Consider the following 22,987-nt stretch of genomic DNA (forward strand, 5'->3'; position numbering starts at 1 on the left):
CCACCACCTCACAACATGCTACCACCCAGAAATGGTCCCCCTCCTCCCCAGCCTTCAGTCCCACCCATGACGCACACCCACCGCGCACACACAGCAGGGTCCAGCGGGAAGGTCAGCCCGAGATGGGTCACCCTTGTGGTCTGGCCCTGCTGTGGCCCGCTCTGGGCCGCCATGTGTTACCTCGGGCCTCCTCAGACAACACAGACAGAGGCGTTGGAGGTGGTCTCTGAGCCAACGCCCACAGCGAGCAGGAAGACTGTCCCTCTCCGCTTCCGTGACTCTCACACCCTCAGAAGGCTCCACACAACAAGACCACATGTTGCTCTGTCGAGCGTCTCTGGTCAAGTGAGCAGGACTGGGGTCTGTGACCAGAAACTGGGCGCCGGGTCACAATTCAGGTTCTACTGGGCGTGTCGTCAGTGACATCACTTCCTGAAGGGTCCATTTCTTGGGCCCCTCCCTGCATTCAGACACACTCCCAGGCCCCTCTGGGCAGCTGACTGCCCACCCTCCTGTCCCTTCCCATGCGTCACTACACACATCCCCACCAGAGCCCTCCCCTCCACTCTTAGCCGTGTCACCAAGGTCCCAGCTCTGAGGAGACAAGAGCTAAGCTCAGCCATCTTTTTCTCACCAGTTCCCTGTCCTGCTGAGGCCACGGCACCTCCCAGGAGCTGCCCAACGTCCCAACCTGCACAGGCAGGGTCATGTTATACATTCCTCCCTAGGGACGTCCTCAGGGATATATGGATGACACCTCCAGCTTCTGGGGGCTGGTGTCATGTGTGTCTGATGCAGAGACTCAGAGATGGAAGAGTGCCAACCAGGCTTGGCACGGAGCATGGAAGAGCATGCAACTCAGGCCCAGGTTTGGGCCTTGTGATCTTGGGCAAGTCGCACCCCCTCTAGGCCATTTTCAGGTGTGCAGCTTGAAGGAGCAGCAATGAGATTCGATCCAGGTGGTGTCATCTACTGGCATCCACCTTCCAAAGGTCCAGGCTGCTCTCAGACTAGGTGCTTTTCAGACCAGTCAGTGAATGGATCAGAGTAGCACACTGGAAATGAAGTCTATGCTGCCTCTGAAATCCGAGGTGGTCCACCAGGCTGCTGAACTCTTGTGTGTGTGTGAGGAGGGGCCAGATACAGTGCTTATTCTTCACCTTGGAAGGTAGAGCTTGGCGTGGCCACACGATAGACTTGTAGAAACTTCTCTAAGGCAAAAGGCCCCTGAATTTTTGTTGGGTTTATTTCCCGCCTCTGACATGTGTCTGTGCTATCAGTATGCCTACATGAGTTGTACTTCTCGATCACTGGGTCCAATCAGCATAATACCATTAATGGGATGGGCCAGTGTGACGTCTTCTGGAAGGAAAAGGAGATGAAGGTACCTTCTGACTAAACGACAACCTGAGTCTGGAGATTTGATATACCTCTGAGATAGTTTTCTCTCCTTTCCGGCTGAAAGCTCACTGCTCTGCTGGTCTTTACTCACAGGAAGAGAACAAAGAGCATTTTCCTGATGAGTAGTTACACACTGGGTGCTTGGGGATCAAGTGATGAAGCCCCATGTGCAGCAGTAACTGCAATTTGAGACACTGATTACATTGACAATCATGCCACTGTCATCTCCAAGATTCAAGCGTTTTCTGAATAGGCCAAATGAGTGACTTCAATAAGGGTATATGGAAATGACCACCCCTACATCTTTCAAATCCTTGGTGGTGACACCGGTTTCTGTAACCTCTCCTGGAAGGCATTAGTGCTTTCAATGTATACTTTAGAGGGAGTTCTAGAGGCTTGTACTTGACCTGCCACACAGCATGACTTCCTTGCCGGTACAGGTACAGTCCCCTGTGGCTACCAAGGAGGAAGCCGGGAGCTCTGTGTCCCTGACAGCTCAGCCCTGTGGGCTGTGCCACTGAGCACTGCGGGAACTTGCTTGGGGTGGGGGCATGCTGCTTCTGATACCAAACGAGGTCCTGTCCCTGAGGTCAAATCACAAAACACAATGACAAGGTTTTGGGGGAAGGAAAGAATAGTTTATTGACTTGCTAGCAAATGAGGGAGTGAAAGGCTCCTGCCTTAAAGAACCACCATCCTCCTGACACGAGCGGTCAGGGCTTTTCGAGGGGAAATGGGAGAGAGGCTTGGGTGTAGACATGATTTAAAATGGCAGTGACAGTTAAAACCACTACTTCATTTAAAATGTGATAATCCACTTCTATTTTCCAAGACGTCTTTCAAAACAGGCATGTTTTAAGTGCACATTACATACATAGGCGTGTTCGTCACTCCACCCAGAAAATAATTGCCCCATTTTTTGAAACTTGAAGCCCTTTTATTCTAAGTTACACATTTCCATATTTGTTAGAAGCGTAGACATGGAAAAGTATTTCTTCATTGCAAAGAAAATCTATTACATTTTAGCAAACATCCGGACTGAATGATGGAAATGCAGGTGACCTGGAAATACAAGGACATCTCAAGGGGACAGAAGCTCCTTAGTGCCAGCTGATGCTGGCCATGAGAAATACCCTCCCACAATCCCCAGATTTAATTCTATCATGTGAAATCTACCAGTTTTTAAATACATCTCAATTTTCAGAAAGTATTGAATCAAATGATTTACTTCTTCTGGCTAGGTATGCAAAGGCTGGCAATTTGCATTTTCTGATTTGTAAAATCAAGTTATGCCCATTCCATTCAGTGAAGGCATGGCATTGACCCTGAAGCACAGGATGGTTGAGTTATAGTAGAAGCAGCAGGTGCCAGGAGACATCCTGCTCTCCCAGCTTTTATTTTCCAGGAGCTGCAGCTCTTTGAGTAGGCTATGCCAAGGGTAAGGTGGGGGTATTAGGAGAGGCATGTGGCCTTTGATGGTCAGAAGGGATTCCTAAACTCTCAAAGAGGAAGAGAGGTCTGGCATTCCATGAATAGTAAGGACCAGCAGCCTATGAACCCACGGCATCCTGGCAAAGTGGCCAGCATCTCACTGGGACGGAGGACAGGTGCAGTAGACTTTGCATAGGGCTTTTTGTGAGGCTGGACATTAGGTTTATGGTTCCAACACCAAAATACAGAACTTAGTACTTTAAGGGGCTCTGTATGCATAGAAAACAGAACCCTGTGATTCTCAGGTGAACTGAACACTGGCAAAGATCTTTTATAGTCTGCACAACAGTTCTAGGCCTTTTCATGACCCATTGCAGGAAAGCGTTTTCCACGACCTTTCATGAGTCAGCCCTTCATATCCAAAAGAAGTCCTGGGCACACAGTTTCACAGAAGTAAAAACAGATATGGATTTGATTTCATTTAATGAACACAAAGAAATGCACCCACATTTGCAGAATAAATTTTATACAAATTCTAATGCATGCATTAAGTAAAATTCCGTGGCTGAACACTGAGGTTTGGGCATCCAGCAGATCTATATTTAAATCCAAATTAAATCCAAATGATTACATGTACGTTCATCTCTCTGAGCTTCATTTATAAAAGATGGATGAAAATGGTACCTACCTCATAAATAGTATTGAGAATTAAATGAGATAACATATTAACACACTTAGTGTGGTGTCTGGAACACAGTGATTATTAAATAAATACCAGATGGATGAAAATGGTACCTACCTCATCAATAATATTGAGAATTAAATGAGATAACATATTAACACACTTAATGTGGTATCTGGAACACAGTGATTATTAAATAAATACCAATCATAATTAGGATTCCAGATACCTTTGCAGATATCTTTGCAACAGAGCCAGGCGAGCCTCTGGTCTGGGGCAAGGTAGGCATTTGAGCAGGCCTTGAACGGAGCAGGATGTAGACAGAGGAGGTAGGAAGAGAGATGCGCTTCAAAGGAACCATGGGTTGTTTTGCTGGGGCCGGTGAGAGCTCTGGCTCTCACATGGCGCTGAGGACACCCACACCCCAAACTATGGTTCATAAGACACTTGGAGCCCTAATTTGTATTCTAGTCATGTAATTTAAGACTGGGAAGACCACAAATGTTTTAGGGCATGAGCTGAACGCCTATAGTGGATACCTGGGAAGGATGGGGGCCGTTTAAGCAGCAGAAAACTGGAATTTAGGAAAGGGAACTGCAAGGGAATCTAAGAGTGTAGTCTTTGAATAGTGGTGAATTTTTACCAGTTGATTTATAAGGAAGATGCTTTGCTCTTGAAAATTCTGAAACATGTTTGCTGTACTTTACTTGGTAATGCTGGAGTCACTGGCTAGCTTTGCTGATAAACCTCCTGGAAGCTCTAACTCAATAACATTCATGATTCAGTCCTTCATACTCCAGAAGAGTCCCATGCGCACAAACCTAGAGAAGTGAAAAACAGGTAGCAGTGTAGCTGGGCAGCAGAACTGGGAACTGAGGTACAGTATTTATGACAACAATTCCTGGCAAACCATAATAAATCCATGTAGTTTTCTCCCCCGGACCCCAGTCTCGCCACCTTCCTTTTCTGTGCTAGCAACTCATGCTCTGCAACAATGTTAATAAATTAATATTTCGGAGCTAATGACTTGAGGAAATTACATAACATACTGTGCTCTGATTTCTCTATCTTTACAGAAAAGATAAAAGACATGGCATGGCATAGGTCTTTATGAGGATTAAATGTAAAAATGCATACAAATGCCTAGTATAAAGTTGGCTTATAATAGTAGACCAAAGTTTATTCTGTTAGCATTCTATTTTACTCCAAAAGTCTCTGATTATTTTTTTCTAGGACCAAGACTGAAGCATTTCCTTTGGAAAGCTCTGCTCATTCCAAAGATAATGTTTTCTTCAGCTACACGTAATCTGACTGGCCATAGGACTACTATTCATGCAACAGCCTATGCTTTGTTTATTTGTGCATTTTCCAGTCAAGATTTTAGGACAGTGTGATAACCATTTCTGGATCCCTCTGAGTTTGCATTTATTAAATTTCTAGAAAGGGGCAGATGCAGGGTTTAAGACTTGGTTGCTGCATTATACAAAGTTATCAAAAAGTAATCTTAATCTCTCACAGTGTTTCTGATCTGTTTGGTAGCAAGAATGGGATTTCAAATCATGTTGGCAAGGATGTGGAAATCACATGAAAATTTGATATCCCCAAATGTGCGCATTTTCCTTAATAATACTCAACTTAATCCTCAGCGATCCATTTATTCATTCATTCATTCATTCCCTCTGTGTTTATTTTCTAAGAAATATTTATTCAGCATCTACTCTGTGCTATGCAGGGGCTAGGCAGGGGTGCAGGTGTGCAAGGTAAATATGGTCAGCTGCACCCTGTACTCTCAGAGCACCTAGTCTAGCAAGGAAGACAGGGACAAAAATATAGATTCTTATAAATGTTATGGAGGGAAAATACTTGATTTATTTTCTGGCTAAAAGGAAGGCATTTGAGGCAAGTTTCCTAAGGAAAGTGGTGTTTAATTTGAGACTGGCATGACATGCTGGAGCTCGACAAGGAAGAGGGGATTGAGTGTTCCCTGCAGCTCACTTATTGAGGTGTGGATGAAAAAAGATTTATTTTTGGAACCTGATTGGTGTTTAACGTTTTAATATGCTACATGATTCCCAACTTATTTCCTCTTCTCTTTCCTCCATTTCTTCATGTGACCTGGTAGTTTTGGGATGCTATTGTGGCAGTAACTGTCCCAGTTACTCCGCTCTCCCTGTACTCACCCCCTTTGCAATGTGCTTTTTGTAGCTCGTTGTCAGGAGAAAGGCCTATTTCCTGCCCCTTGACCCTGGGTTGGCCTTGTGTCTTGCACTGACCAATAGAATGAGATGCAAGTGACTTTGGGCCAATTCTGAGCCCCAGACTCAAGAGGCCGTGAGGGCTGGCTCTTTTCCAACCCTTGGGAGGCTGTGCATCATGTAAACCAACTTGAGCTAGCCAGTTGGCCAATGAGATATATGTGGAAGAAAGCCAACAGCCCTCAGCCAGCCAACCCCCAAACATGTAAGAAAGCGCAGCATGACATAGCAGGAACACCTAGTTAGCCCACAGCTGACTACAGATAGACGAGTGAGCTCAGCCCAAGACCAGAAGCACCACCAGCTGATCCATAGATTCGTGAACAAAACTAAAATGAGCGTCATTTTAAGTCACTGAGTTGGGGCGTCGTGTGAAATAAGTAACTGAGAAGTACCCTGGTCTATTTGAATTTTGCTGGCTTTCCCTCAAATAGAAATGCCTTGTTATTATGACCTTATGAGTAGAGCATGCTCACTCAGAAACGAACAGTCAAAACAAAACCGGAACATCCACCCTCCCGTCTTTTGCCTCACCATCTCACTTTTCAAAGCATCACTTTTAACAGTCATGGTTGCGTCATTTAGGGCCTGTGTATTGCTAAGCACCTCGAGGTCTCTTATATTTATTTTTACTATGCAACAGGAACAAGAAGTCACTCTGGAAGAGTTCAGGCCTCTACTGTAGTTGGGGCTTCGCTGTAGAAGACTGACTAACTTCCTGCTCGGCTCCACATCAGCCCCAGGCAGCTGGGGGCTTCAGTGTCTGTGACCCTCCAGGCTGTCATTCTGTACCGTCAGCTCAGGCAGCAGAAGAGTTTTCCACATCTGCTCTCCTTCCCAGTCATAATTGGGTGCTTGCTTATTTCCTCAGGGAACACTGGCCAGATCCCAGATGCTAGGTTCTGCTTTGCATTTTACACACTAGAGGTGGACTCTCCCTTTCTGAATTCTAGTAGTGAACACATAACAGAATTCTCATTTGGACAGTCCTTAGAGAGTGATGCAAGCCATATCCCCAGTAGCCCCACTTTTATGTGTCTGTGGAAAACTAACTTGTGCCTGCTAGAATTTGCATTCATCAGAGAAATAGTTTTTTTTTGTATTCCTCCTGATACTGGTGATACAGCTTTGAGAAACAACCAGAAAAGGAGAACTTGGAATGAGTTAACCATTTTAAATAGCCAAAGTATATCTTTATAGGGTTTGAATGTAAATAAACAGGGTATAAAATGTGGAAGGCTAATTTAAAAACTGATAGTAGGCCATGACTGTCACGTTCCAAGGCAAAAAACTGGACTATGGAAGCAGAATTTGCAAAAAGGAAGTGATCAAAATGAATTTTTCGGTCCTTAATTGAACTCTCATCTCTAGTCTCAGAAAATGGTTACAAGCTAAGAGGCTAGACACCAGGTATTAGACTTTGTGATAGAGTTTGTACATGTGTGTGTGTGTACGTGTGTGTTTGATGAATCTCCATCCATGACAGAGGAGGGATGAGAAGTGAGAAGCGTCTCCCCCAGTGGAAAATAGAGTGAGAGACTTTAGTGGGACCTGGAAATCTTATTATTTTAATCATTGGAGGCATATAGTAAAAAAACGTATCAGCAGTTAGGTAAATGATCTATGACCACAGAGCAGGAAGTTGCTTGGCAAGTTACTCCAGCCACTGATGATGGGTTAAAGATGTGGGCCAAATGTGCCTCCTATGGGCCCAATTAGGCCATGGAGAGCAACCCTGGAGGTGGCTACGTCATGTGACTGTCCAGAGCGACAAGGACTCTTGGTGCAAGGTCAAGATGCACTACGGGATGCTCAGTAGACAAACAGCAAGGAGATCTCCAGGTGGAGATCACGGGAGGCCTTCAGGGTCACGTGAAAGCAGCCCCAGAGTGAGAGGTGTTCACCTCTCTTTCTGTCTCTGCTAAATACCTGCTATAGCCAGAGTGCGAGATGCGAGTACATGCTAGTGCCAGTCAAGAACTTTCCTGTTCCCTCTCCCCTGCCCTTCATCCTACCTCTGCCCCTGTGGGGGCAAACACAGGAGGCACCAAACGGGCGGCCATCTCCTCTGTGTGCTAATTAGCAGGGCTAAATAGGCCAGGAGAGTAGTGTTTTCTTATAATAAAGTACCAATTGCAGTTAATGCAAGGAGCTAGGCATTTAAATTACTTCCAAAAGACATTCTGGAACTTTAAGAAACTGAAGGATTTTTAATTATCAAAATGCAAAGGAAAAGCTCTGGGACTTGGCATAGGATTCATCCAAAGGGCAAGAAAGAACTGCCCACCCCACCACCAGGTAGTTGAAACTGTTTGTGGGGAGCAAAGAATGACTGTTTTCTGGTTGTTTCTAAGGTGTTCCACCTTCAGACTGTGTGTAAGGTCTTCCATGTTCAAACTAACAGCTAAATGAACAAGTTTAAGGAAAATAGGACCTTACAGAATTACAAAATTTGCTGTAAGATTATTGCAAATTACATTTACCCTGAATTATGAAATTTAAGTTTATCACCTTTCTGGATCATCTTTGAGCCTTTGAAAATTATGTGACCAAGTTGAAGCTCATGAGAAATCAAATATATTATGTAGACTTTTGATAAATAGCGGATTCTAGTGGATTTCAAGTTCCTGATCCATACTGCTGCATTTTCCCCATGATTTAATTAGGTTGGGGTTCCCTATTCCCACCTCCATGATCATGAATCCATTCATTTATTCAGCCATTCATTTATCCACTTCTTTTTTTTTTTCTATATCAAGTACTAAACATTGAGCATGTGTCAATGGGGGTGGCAGCTACTAATCACGAAGGTTAAAAATGTAAATTACATTCTGTGAGAAAAGCCCTGAACCAAGAAAAGTGACATCATGCTATATAGTCCCTGTGGACTCTGTTACATGACTTCCTGACAACATGGGAACTGAGATGCCAGGTGAATTAGGAGAAAGAGTGATCAAAGGAGAGGACCAGGAGCTGCAGTGACCCTGTGATGCTAGGATGTATGTGGGAGAGTGGCTGGGAAGAGGAGAGCAGGGTAGCATGGCTAGTGGGGAATCCTAGTGCCTGGCAAGGGCTGGCCGAGGTGGCCACATTGGTGATGCTGGTCTAACCTAAAAAATGACAGGAAACCATTTATGGATTTTAAACTCAGGGTTTGTGTGAAGTGATTTACAAAGTCAGGGAATGTATTATCATCTTAAACCAAGGGAAGCAGAATTACAAAAATAAATATGTTGCCCCAAATAACCCTCCTCAGAAATCCAACATAGAAATGATTTCTCTGTTCTCCAGCCCATGAAATTTCTCTGTTTCTGTAACTAATGGAGAGATACTTATAACTGATTGTTTTGATATAGCTAAAAATTAATTCTAGGGAATCTGAGTGCTCAGTCTTTTCCCCTAAAAAATAGCACTGATGGTGTCTGCCTTCAAGGAGCTTCTGTACCTCTGATGGGGATGGTGTTTTAAAGCAAGAAGGCATTTTTGCCCCCTCATTCAGTAAGACAGGACACTAGACTTTGTTTTTCCGTAGTTCACGGAATTTTTTTTGAAACCGCTCATTTTATTTTTCCTATTTTTCTTTTCCTAGCAAGATTGTTAAAGTTCCAGGAGCAGTTGAAAATCAAGGGATTTGGTGACATTAACTGACATGTATGTGTGTTTAAAGCCATGTATGGGTTTTAAGCTTGGGTCTTATTTGGTTTAGTTTGCAAAGTCTGATAACTTATTTCATATACTATATATAACTATATGTGTGACACACACGCGCAGACACACACACACACACACACACACACACACACACACACACACACACACACAGAGTCCCTTAAACTTAATTTTTACTAAACATGGGCATAGCCCCTGAGATTATACCCTATACTACACCATAAAACTATAAAACTGTTGGAAAGAATACGACTGGTTAGTAATTTCATTCTTGTTGAAGAAATTCTAAATATCCAACTACTCTCTGATTCTCTTGGGGAAAAATTATTAACCAGGAATAAGCAGTTCAGAAAATCTAGAAGGTGACTTCATCTTACTTACCCCTCAATAGATTAATCCTGGTTAAGAACCATGATCACAATGCGCAGGCTCAAATTCTGGCAGTAATGCCAGCTCCTTGTGTCTTTCACGGCAGGGAACCTGGCCCCACCATGTGCCCTCTGTGCCAGGAGTCCTCCCTGACATTGGTCCTAGTTGGCAGCTGTTGGCTTTCTTTGGAAAGGCCCTGCAGGTACGATGCACCAACAGTATTCACAAAGAATGCCTGTCTCGGTGAAAAGCCATAAAAAACATCATAAAGAAAAAGGATCAGACTTCATGCTGGATATTTACAGGGACACGTTCTGGAATCTGTAAACCGACGAGGATCTATGTCAAATAATATTTGCACTGCCGTCTACTGTCCAAGAAAGGCACTGCAATTTCCTCTTTTTTTAAACATTAAAATCAACAGAAGTCTCTTCTGTATTTTGGGAAGTTGGCAGAAACGTGTTTTTTTTTTTTAAGAGAAATGTATAAATACTTCATCTTATGCTGGCTTCATTCTATTAAATGTGGTTTAAAACAATTCATTCAATAAGCACTTCGTGAATCCTTACCAGGGATCAATTAATTATGTTACTCAGGAGAAATACAGTGTGGAATGAGATAGACAGGAAGCTTGTCCTCACTGAGCATTCAGGTTAGTATAGGAGGAAAGGGAAGGAAGGGGGAAGGAGAGCATGATTAAGCTCCTAGAATGAAAGAAGACGTGCGGAACTTTCAGAGAACTTAATGCGCTATGGTGGGGGCAAGACTGGAGATGACCTGATTATGTCAGCTGAGCCATGTGTCCCACTGTGAGGAAGCAGTTTAGATTCTATGATATTATAAGAAGAGGAGATGAAAGATCAGATTCACCTTTTAATAGTAAAACCAACTAACATTTCTTGAGCTCTTATTACATGCACATCACTGAGGTGAAATCTACATTTATTATCTTATTTTATTCTTACAATAATTTTATGAGTGAAGTCAAGGGTTAGAATGATGGACTGGATGGACCTGAGTCACAGGGCCACTTCTGCAGCTGGAGTTCAGGCAGCCCCTGCAATAGAACCATAAAATCTGAGGTTATTGTCTCGAAAGAAAATTCAAACTACTGTGTCAGGAAAAAAAAAAAAAGAGTCAATAGATTCTGTACAGGTGAAAATGACAGATGACCATTATTCCCCAGCCCAATAAATTAAATTTTTTAAAATATAGTTTTGCTGTGTTTAACCATTTATTACCAAAACTTTTGCCAACAATTTCATAAAATTGTAGCAAATAGCAAACTTGAGTTGTGCATAATCCTACCAACATTGTTACAGAAAATGCACACAAAGCAGGCCAGAAAGGAGTTTTAAAAGTAGTGTGACCTTTTTCAACTAGTTCATGATAAATCAAAAATATTTTTGAAGTCATGGCAATTATCCCAAAAGATTTCATTTGTGAATATTAAAAAATCAATGAAAGAATCTTGGCATTTGCTTCTAATTATAAGTGTTGAAAAAATGGCCTTAGAATGTGGATGTCTTCCCTCAGGTCTCATGGGCAGGCGATAGCTTTTCTTGGACATCGCTATGGAGATTTTTCTAGGGCAGCAATTTAAAATTGGTGGTTCCCAAATCTCCTGGCGTTTCAAAGTTTTTCCCACATTTCATGGTATTTTCTTTGGTTTCAAGTTTTGTGTTTTAAATCACACTGGCAAATCGGTGGTATAAAAAGTTACCTTTTTCAGAAAACTCTTTGGGGATTCAGAGTTTGGAGAAAGCAACAGTTCTCAAACTCTTCAGTCTCGTGACCCCTTGTGTTCTTAAAAATTATTGAGAATCCTGAAGAGCTTTTCTTTTTTGTGGATTAAGTTCAACGATATTTCTCATATTAGAAATTAAAATTGTGAATTAAAAAATTATTTATTCATTAAGATAGTAAGCGCATTATATATTAACAGAATGAACGTTTTTTTCATGAAAAATAACTATATTTTCCAAAACTGTAACAAGTGGTCAGCCGATTGAGATTGTTTTACTTGTTTGCAAATCTCTTTAATGTCTGGCTTAATAGAACATAGATTCTTGTATTTGCTTTGCACTGAATCAGTTCTGGATTCAATCGGATATATTGCTTTGGTGAAAATACGTGAAGGAAATTTGGCTTTGTATAGATTCATAATTGAAAAGGGAGGATATTTTAATAATCTTTTCTTATAATTGTGGATATTCTTCTTTTATACTCTTCCCAAACTCAACAAATAGCAGTTTCATAAGGGTTAGTTGCATGTCCATAACTCATCATATTCTGTTACATTAAAATCCATTGGTCTGACTTGCACTTCAAATGGATCTTTTTCCCATGCATGATTTATAAGATCATGCTTTAGAAAATATCCAAATCTTCCTCATGTGGACACATTTTGCTATATAAATCAATACATTGCATTAATTAATATCACCACTGATATCATAAGAAAAGTCCTTGAAGTATTAGGATGCTGTCAAGCTCACAGTAGTGGATACAAGCTTTTCAAAAATTTTGCTTGACAGCTCAAATTTATCAGTGTCAACAAATTCTGTCAGTTGTCTCATTAAAGCAATAAGCTCATTTCATTCATTTCTGAGAAAATGTCTACTAAATAGGCAAGTCTATGTAGCAGTGAAAAATACATGATTATTAGTACAGCTTGATGCTGTAGCTTTGATGTGCTAAGGTAACAGCAGCACATTTATCCATCATCGTTTTTGGACTTTGAGTGCATTTGTCAATACACTGAGGAAAGACAAATAACACCTTAGTATTTTTATGAAAATAGTTTTGACTTCATGTTCTCACTTCCCCAATGGGTCTTAGAGATCTCCAGAAGTTCTGCTGTAGGGTGAAAAGACATGACTGTTACTGGAGATCAGACTGAAATCTCCAGCCGCAGTGGTTTTGACCATGTATGGTCTTTGATTAGTCTTGTTCCTAGACACATACATATATTGCTTAATTTATGCCTATAATGGGCAATGAGTGGCTTAAGGCAGAAGCACAAATACCATGACTATTGAAACAACATGGTATCAGGACCACAAAAATTAGAATATCTGGTCATATTTTGTCTCAGAATAGTTTGTTCTTTGACAAACCACAAAAACCATGGTATAAAGAGGACATGTCACTAGTGTCATGTCCAGTTTTCATTTTCACTTATTAGGAATAGAATTTTCACGTTAATAAGGTAGGCGATACAGAAAATTTAAGCGAGGATTCTCCTTCATTTTGTTAGTTAGAAACAAAGTGTAACATGTTTCAAAAATAGGTGAAATAGTTTTTGTCACGTATTCATTTCTAATATCCAGTGATGAAGTGATTTTATTCTATTTTGTTTGTTTGTTTATTCTTTTTTTGATATCATGACACAAAGTGAAATTTCTCCCCCTATGGTGAGATACATTGGATCCTGATACAAATCATGGTATGTCTTTTCAAATTTATATCTTGGCAGATGGATTTTCTTTATGCAATGATTTTAAAGATAATTAAGAAGCACATATTAGTTATTAGATAGGTAAAATATGTTGCTTTGTACACACACAGTTTAATTTTCTTCTAATGTGAAAAAAAGTATTTTTTTAAAACAAAAGTACGTTTTCATATTTAGCTGAAGTGATGAAGATCCTAAGGGTGTTTCTGAAATTGTACATTAGAATAAAAGAGGCTGTCAAATAAAATAAAATAAAAACTGTTAATGCTCTGCTGTGCTATGTTGTGTTGTTGTAAGGAACCAACCATATCTTGCAGCATCTCAGGCATCCCTATGTGATGAACAGCATTATTTATATTCTGTCCGCATAAGAAAGTGGAAGACAAGGGAAATCCCAGTTAGTCAGATAGAGAAAGCATACAGAGGGCACTCCTAACTCCATATGCATGTGATTCTCTCTGTCTTCTAAACAGTGGGTCCTGTAGTTCTCTATGTCCATCACTGGATCATAAATTCTACCCATCACATGGCTGCCTCGCTTCTCTCTGGTTTTCAGGTCTTCACCAGAATTCTAGTATTCCTGAAATGAATTAACAATTACTTAAGCATCAGTAATTTTACTATCTGACCCTTCCAGAAACGCTAGGATCTTGCTCCATGATTATAGGAGAGTGGGACTCATGGAAAGCTATGTAAGTCTTAGGTGCCTCCTGAGAAGAAAGCTCCATGGAAAGCTGGAGAGAAAGAATTTCTACTCTCAGGGTAGTTTTGCATCCTGCTGATTTTCTTTTTCTGTGGTCACATCAGCAAAATGATCACAGCAATGATCAGATTTGTTTTATTTTTTCAGCATTCAAAATCACAACCCCTAGGCCTATGAGTATCTTAGGGGTCTATAAAAATATTTGATATTAAAAAAATAGCGTCAAAATTCCAAAAGAGACCACCAAATCAACATTAATGAATAATTAAATCAATACCAAGTTTTACATTAGGTCAACCTAATTAATTATTAAATTTAGTTATTAAAACAATTTCACTACACTTCAAAACAATTTCTAGATTAGACTAATAGAGCAAAAATTTCTGAGTATGCTTGATTGCTGTTTAGAAATCATAGTCAACCATGAATTAATTAGGTTATTCACAGTCCGACAATTTTAAAGCAAAATTATAACATTTCATTCAAATTATATACAGAACAAGTTGCATTTATTATGAGACAGGAGGGTATTGTATATGTTTGTTGTCATGTATGATAGAAGCTTTAAAAGAAAGTATTTGGAATCCATGACATTTTAACATAGTCCTCACAAAATTGCCTCTTACTGTTTAAACACCAATTTCAAAGAAAAGGTCTGCTCCAGAAATGAAAGTAGAGTTTGCAAGAAGCATACTTTGGTATATCTGAAAAGTTCTCTCTGTGGCTTCTCTGCAGCCTAGAGTCATTGAGTGGAAACTTTCAACAGTATGACTGACTTGGGAAAATCATGATATGTCTCTGCTAGTAAAGAAAAATACTGTGTATTTAAAAAAAAATGGAGAAAAGATTATATCTCCTCAATTTGTGTGATTTTATTTCTTTGATGCTAGATGAAAGTTATTTCTTTGGTGAAAAGGCGCAAATCTCGTGTTGCTGGGTAGATACAGAGGCTGAGAACAGCCATTTGTCTTTGCTTTCTGAAAGCAGAGAGAACTCCGATGCTCCTGATGACAGTGCTGGACACTTCGAGATTATCTGGTAACAATATCAAGGGACATAATCCTGAACAGAAATTCAGTTCATCTTAAAGCAAAGATGAGAAATGATTGAGAAATGACTACCTTTAAAAAAAACAAAAGAAAACAAAGTGATCATAGGTTGTATGCACTAAGAATAAAAAGAAAGAACTATTAAGTAACACATTCCAATGTGTACTTACTTGGTAGAAACTTTACTATAATGATGAGTTATCCTAGAAACATCTCATGATAATATCTTGATATTGGTTTATTCAAATAAGTTAAAATTAGTTCCTTCCTCCCTCCCTGCCTTCTTTCTTCCTCTTTCATTCTTTCTTTTCCCATCTCCCTCTCTTTCTTTCTTAATCTACTAACCCTTCCTTGTTCTCTTTACACTTGATCTTCCCTGAAATTTCACAAACAACATGGGATTGTTACAGACAAGAGTTTACAAAGGAAGGGGATTTTCCTTGGGTGTAGGAAGGACAGATGCCTTCTAGTTTATAATTAATCTCTTAATGGAATGATGTTCTCTTGGGGGAGGAAAGCTGTATCCTAGATCTCTTTTGAGGGATATGTCCATTGTTTTTGATCCCCCAAAGCCTTAGCAATTTTCAGATTAGCAAAATTGAGGATGGCAACTTACTATTTTTAGTTTCAGGCTCCTAAGCCTCACTGTTTAAGGCTCAATGCAGTATTATTCCCAAAGGTAAGTGAGCAGGACAAATTATGATGCCACAGCCCTAGAGAGGCCTATGATAGGATTTTCTTGGATTTGGGGGACTTCTTCAGATAATTCTTTTGAGTTCAATTCAGTTGAATGTGAGGAACATTCAATATTATTTTCCTAGGGAAGGATGGTAAGAACACTTCAAGAAAAAAAAAACTAAGTTTATACAGCTAGTTGAAAAGACTGAAAGTCATATCTAAGTCTAAAGCCCATTTATCAAATTTTTTTTCACCACTTAAACCAGAAGCACAGGTAAAAGACTATCTGCTTTACCAAGAAAGAGGCTCTTAGTGCTCTTTAATAATTACAATATGGAGGTGAGACAGTTGTTTAGTAGGTGGAAGCAGAGGTAGGAGAGGAAAGGGATGTGTGTGTGTGAACGGGCATCAGCTTGTCTTATTCTGTATCTGTATCTGGTGGCTGTGAGGAGTGGGGAGGACCTCTTGGAAGACAGCTGGCAGAGTCTGAAGTTGGCAGTTAAGAAATCATGTGACATGGACATAACAAAGCTCTTTTCTGAAGTGTGTTTATATAGAAATGGCAGGAAGATAGTGTTCCTATATAGTGGCACAGCCCATTTTTTTCTCCCAACAGAACTGGGCACATTCCTGCTCTGGCATCAGTGTGTCACATCAGTAACTTAGTGATGTAACATCATGTGAAGCCAGTTGTTCAGTGAGTTTAATTGTCAAGTCAAATGTATAAAGAAAGGCTTTCTGAAATGCACTTGTGTATTTGCAATGCGATTATTAACCTTGCTGAGCCTCAGCCTTGTAATTTGTACATGGGGAGCTCTCTGAAACCGAAGTGTGTCTTTAGGATTACAGATGGTGTAAGTAATTTAAATATAGCCAGACTAACCAAGCACTCAGAAACAAACAGCTAATATAATAGTTTGGGATAAAAGCACAGATGCCAATTTTTCTTTTTATGACCTCCCCTCTCCTTTATCAAATATCTTCAAATATATCTGAAAATCGGTACACCAAAAATTCTATGCATCTTGGTTGAAGAAAATTTCCATCCCCAAATTCTCATCTCCATAGTATCCTGCCAATGACCTATGCAGCTCTTTGGGGATCCTTAAGTAGAGAAAGAGGTAGGGAGTGATTTTTAATTTTGAAAAAAATGAAGGTCTTAGAAATGGTTATAAAATTTATAGGGAATGAAGATAAATTTAGAGAAATGTTGCAATGAAAACATGAAAGCAGCCAGCTCAGCACAATGATGATGAAAGAAAGAAGGGAAGAAGGGAGGAAGAAAACGGGAAGGGTAAAGAAAAGAAAAGAAAAAATTGCAGGGTGTGGAAAAGACATTTTAGGACTTGGGAGACCTATGAACCAAAGCGGAAGCAAAACATTCCCCAAATGGCCATGTCACTCGCTCTTCCCCATGGGATATTGTTCCTCTAGTAATATAGAAACTAACCCCAAAGGGGGTCAGGTGTACAGGAGAACAAGACCTCTGTTTCCACAATTTGTTCTTTATTCCCAGGAGTTGATCTGCAAATAAAGCTTGTTTTAGAGTCCATTGTTATGAAATTGTTTCATCACCTGCCAACTATTAGCAAACATCAGAAATATTTGGTGATTTGAAAGAGCAGGCAGCAGACAAGCAGAGGCTCTGAGAGCTGTTCCATCGCTGCAGACATTACTAGACTAATACTTTTTCTCTGCTCGTGTTCACAGAACTGAAAGTAAGCTGCAAGGTGGGCTGGTCGGCGTCCACATCTGGCGTGCCCCCACCGTCAATTACTCCTCTCAGGCAAGCCAGTGACCTGCAGCAGAGTCAGGTACCACCATCGTTAGCCAGTCGTGATTGACTGCCTGTAATGTGACATGCCAATTGCTTCCCACCTCTGTCTGTCATGTGTTGCTGTAGGCAACTTTCGCATTTGCTTTTCTTCTCTGTGTGTATGGGTTGAGGGGATGAGTTGTGGCAGTCTGTGTTTTCATCCAAAAAGGAGTCTTTCTTCCCTGTGATTGGTGACCCTTTCTTTGCTTTCTGTTACCAAATCGTTTTTTGTTGTGGTTTCCATCATTCTGTAATATAAATGTAGTAAACTTGTATTAATAGTTCTGTGTATCAGTATACTATTCCTGGCTTATATAAAAGCAGATTTATATCAGTGTAAAGGATGCAAACACAGGTCTAAGGCATTTCAAAGCACCTGCCTAGTGACTTTGTCTTTCAAACTCTCTGCTGGCCTACAGGACCAAATGAAGTATCTCTGAAGGCTGGTTGACCTAAGGCTCATTGGTTTACAACTATATGGTTCCTAATATTTAGTTCTTCCCAGAGATAAAATGAGGAATTGCCTAGCAGGAAAAAATAACTAAGGCTCACAAAGGTGGAGAAATAGCAAAAAATCCCGAATAAAAATAGTTGAGAATCAAGAGGCTAAATGAGCTACTATTGCTTTCTCCAGTTAGCTGTTCTAATGGTTGTTGATCATGTACTCTAGTGTATGGTGATGGTCTTAGAGTGTTACAGCCGAAGGGATATGGTGACATGAAGGGTAGAGAGCTCTATACACGAGGTCATCACTTTTACAGATGCTGCTGGAACCCAAAGAGTCTGAGTGAGTCTCAGTGATATGTGCCAGGAACCTCAGTAAGTTTGCAGAAGGACCAGGTCTAGAACCCAATTATCACATGTCTTATAGTAGCTTATTATTTGATATTAGAGACTGGAATATAAATTTGCTCTCCGTTTTGTTTCTACCAAGAAGAAACTCGCTTTGGATGAGTGTCTATGAAAATCATTCATTAACTTGGGGGTCTTTCCCCTTTGGTCAGTCTGTAGGAGCTGCCTTATTGGCCAGCTGCATGGAGCTAGAATGTACTGAGGTCTGTCAGCAACGGGACCAGGACGGGCTGCAAGAACCCAGGTGACTGTTACGGTGAATGCTGGAAAACAGGGAGGTGTCTTTTGTTTTTGCTTTAACTTGTTCTTAATTGCTTTGGGTGCATTAGAGAAATATACCCACTGACATTTGAGCCAGTGACAAGTGACCTCCAGCAATGCCTTTAATCTTACCTTCCAAACACTTCTGTGGCCTCTTAGTCAAATACCATGCGGAGTCTAATTCCTAGTAAGATTTTCAGTGGTATTTATCTCAGGTATGTTCCCCATTATCTTTGTTGCCTAAATAAATGATGTGTTTTATCACAGAAACTGATTTGATTAAATGTTGCTTTCTTTACTTCCATTAGTAGTTGTAGAACTGTAAGCTATAAAAAATAAACAAAAAAGAAAAACTTTTGATTTACTGTACTGTTCCCCACTGTTATCTCTTTCTCCAATTCATAATAAAGGAGTATTTTAGTGGCATTGAGGAATATTGATTTAGATGTTCCTGAACCAGTAAGTTATGTTATGAGATTTGTGCCTAAAACTTCTGTTCACTATTGTCTCAAAGTATGCAAAGCAAACTTTGCTAATCTATGTTTTGCCCTTGTTAGGTCTGTTATTTCTAGTTGCTACTGTTCACTCAGTTCTCCTCCTTTGAAGCATTTAATTTTCTAAGAAAATTTCTAAAGAACATTTAGGATACTTAAAACTAGAATTGGGTGTTTTGCTTTAGTTAAGACTTACTAAATTTTCATCAAATTTGATGATTTAAAACGGGCACAAACCTTCAAATATCAATTCAGGTTGATTTTGTAGTGATTTCTTTAAATAAGAAAACTTCTTGACACGTGAACTCCTATCACAAGTAGTCCATCAGTGGAAGAAGCCAAAACAGCTTCAGAACCAAATACCCGCATTAGATTAAAAATGTATCAGGCAAAAATCCTCAAATGTGAGATGTATTTTTTTTAATCATTTCATTAAAAACAACAAACATCCTCTTATACTGATGATGTGGCCGGCCAGTGGTCAGGCCTCCTGTATTGAGAAAGACAATTTTTAGGAATACGACTAGCAAAATCAAAGACCGAAAGGCGGTGCAGCCTGCACTCTGTCAGCAAGGACCTCAAGAAACCTGTGGTTTCTGGCTGTGCTGCTCAGGGCTGGGGCAGCCTGAACAAGCAGAGACACCTGTAACAATTCACAGTAGTCTTCATTTCCATTTGTCCCTCCCGACCCTACATAATCCTGTGGGCTTCATGGATAAGTAAGGCAACGTATTTCATTTCCTCCACACACTTTGAACAAAATTTTTTTTCTGCCTTTCCAAATTATAAGTACATTTGATGCGTACATTAAGTTGAGCTGTTGCTTGACATTCAAATGGAGAGCATTTGAAACTAAACATTCTCAAGCTGAAAGAGATCTCAGAGACAATTCATCCAGCCCAGCATTTCATCAAGGATGAACCCAAATCTCAGGAGGGTAACGTGGCTTTTCCAGTGTGTCACCATTAGTGTGTGACAGAACCAGGGTCAGTCATCAGCATTTACTTATTCCTTCTCTGGTCTGGTTTTTGATGAGTCACACAGACTCAGGCGTGGACCCTCCCTGTTACAGATCACTATGTGAGAAAGGGAAGCCCAGAGAGGCCGCAGACACATGAGTGTGTATAGTGCCATGCCCACATAACTTTTTATTTTTTTTCTCCAGTGGAATATAGCCAGGGGTTTATTCCTTGTTTTCATTATTCCTGAAAAACATCAGAAACACCGGAGATATGCTGTTGCCATAAAATACATATGCAGCGTAGTTCTCAAAAAAAAAATAAAAGCTTAAAAATCGAATGTGTGAACTTCATTCATATGGATCCTGTGGCTGCCGTGCGAATATGCCTTGCAGAGCACTAACTGCTGAGAGTCACTGGCCAAGGCTGCACTCAGCAATGTCACTGTGTCCTATGGAAACCAGACTTTCCACTGAGGATGATGTGCGCCAGGGAACCTGAGGCCAACCTAGTCCCAGAGACCCAGGACTCTCGGGACAATGGAATTTGGCTGCAGGGCTCTCCAGTGATCTTGCTAAATTTTTCTTAGACTACAGGGCAGTGGGGTGGGTGGGACCTGGGACTAGTGTAGGGCACTTCCATCCATCCTTCCATCTCTATTTCCATCCTTCAGGGTCAGCCTTGCTTCACAAACAGGTCTTCTGGTCCTTTCTCAGCTCCTTCCCCCTAGAAATTTCCTCTAATAAAAATCTTTGCATGTGTAACTCTGAGCTGGAGAGTTTTAAGAATCATCTCCAGGTTGCCAGAAAAAGGCCTTTTAACTCACTTGTTGTTGTTCAGCATCTTTGTTGTTCTTTCTTCTTTTTGCCTCTGTTAACTAGATAGCAACTTCTATCCCAGTGGCCTGCAGCCTGGTGTCCGTCCTGTCCACTCCTAACATGCTTTGCGGTACATAGGTCATTAGATCTCAATGTTGCTACCCTCGTCTGTTTTCCCAGGGGCGTCCTTGCTAGGCTGTCCATCTGCTGCCAAGATAAGATTAGAAGGATGTTAGTGGAAGCAGCAGGAAGTATTTTCAGGCTGTTTCATCCTAGCAGTTTTCTTCAGTCATAATTTAGGAGAAGCAACCACACTTGATAAAGAGGCTCCTTAAACTGACCCATCTTCATAGTAGATATTTTGTATTTGAAATTATAATAAAAATCTTTGAAGTCAGACAATTCAAGCAGAGTGCTTCGGGGAGAAGGAAAGAATGTGCTACAATTAGTGCCTGACTGGTGACTACCTACAGATGGCCACCAGAGGAGTCAGGGGGAAATACTATCACTGGGTTCCAGCAAAAAATAGAATTGAGCGGTAGGGAGTAGGTTGTGCAATATCAGAACAACCACAGTTGGAAAATAATGGCACTCATTTATAATACCCTAAGTTATTACTTGGAAAAAGAGAAAATAAAAGGCTTACCTGTGAGATTGAGGGAGGTACATAATGTTAATAGCCTGCCATCAAAACATCGGAAAAACAGCCTTCTGTATTCCCAGCTCTCCGCCTTATTCTGAAAGCAGAGATGGCATCAGGTCCCTTTGTATCGCCTTTTATGTGAGGTGCTCTCTCTCTCTCTCTTTCCATATATATTTTTTCTGGAAAGACATTTTATTAACGAATTTACACACATAAGGGGTGATTTACATCGCTGCGATTTGTGTGAAGAGGTTTCACTTGTCCTTTACAAAAAAAGTTTGTCATGAAAATACTCAAATACACTAAACAATAGCCAGAGAACTCTAACAGACCCCCATAAAAACCACCATCGAGCTTCATCATTTACCAGGATTTGACCAAACTTGCTTCATCCACCTTCTTTCCTCCCTCCCATCCTCCCTTCTTCCCTGCGTTCCTCCTCTCTTCCTCACTCCACCTCCACTTCTTGCTGTGATAAGTGAAACTCCAGACATATGGGTCCTTTCATCTCTACATCTTTGTCTGTATGCACTTTTGAAAAAACAGAGACCTTTGCCTGCATAACCGGTGCTGTCTGGGCACTTGAATGGGAACAATAAGCCCTTGGTAATATCATCACCTAGCCCCCCAGATTTAGATTTCCCTGACTGCCTCAAACATGACTTTTTCCACTTGGGATTTTTACAACTTAAGCTTTGTTGTGTCTACACTGATTAGTAAGAGGAGAGCTCATGGAGGCATTTGCATGGCTAATGCTAGATTGGAAAGGGGGAAGGAAATTAAGGACAACCCCTGGGTAGCTATGACTGGTGCTGCGTGTAAGTGGCCATAAAAGTGATTCTGTTTTGTGTTCACTGCCCTATCTTAGGACACCATGGACTCTTGAGGTGGTTCTAGGAAGATGAATCATTTGCACACTAAATCCCAGTCAAGCCCCTGGGACAGTGGGGTTCTTTGCTGTAGGCAGGAGTTAGAGGTAAAATTCCATGATTTTTCTTTAAATTGTGCCTGCTATGTTAGACCATTATGACCAGCAGGCTTGTACAATCACTATAGCTCATGGCTCTATGTATTGAAGCATATACGGTATATTTATTTCCATTATCTGTATTGGAAATTATGTAATTAGAAAACACAGAATTAGGAAATGTTATTTGCAACTATTTGGATGAAATTGAAGGATACATGCTAAGTGAAATAAGCCAGAGACAAAGACAAATATGGAACAATCTCACTTATATGTGAAATCTAAAAGAGTTCAACTCGTAGAAGCATAAACTCGAATGGTGGTTGCCAGTAGTTGGGGTTTTGGGGAATTGAGGGTGGAAAGCTTCAACTATGCAAGATGGATAAGTTCAGGACATCTAATGTAGAGCCTGGTGACTCTTATTATTGCTGTATTCATCCTTGAAATTTGCTGTGAGTGGGTTTTTAAGTATTGTCACTTCAC

At 40.6% G+C, this 22,987-nt stretch overlaps 1 protein-coding gene across 1 annotated transcript in view; it reads left to right on the forward strand.

Moving 5' to 3' along the window:
* Positions 1-22,987, forward strand: part of LOC140845109 (bifunctional 3'-5' exonuclease/ATP-dependent helicase WRN-like) — a 290,063-nt gene that overhangs the window by 30,014 nt on the left and 237,062 nt on the right. Inside the window, exon 2 of the mRNA XM_073218859.1 lies at positions 17,405-17,508. The gene's annotated coding sequence lies outside the window, so the exon portion shown is untranslated. The remainder of the gene's footprint in view (positions 1-17,404; positions 17,509-22,987) is intronic.

Source organism: Manis javanica, chromosome 12 (genome assembly GCF_040802235.1).
Source record: "Manis javanica isolate MJ-LG chromosome 12, MJ_LKY, whole genome shotgun sequence".
NCBI classification, from domain to species: domain Eukaryota; kingdom Metazoa; phylum Chordata; class Mammalia; order Pholidota; family Manidae; genus Manis; species Manis javanica.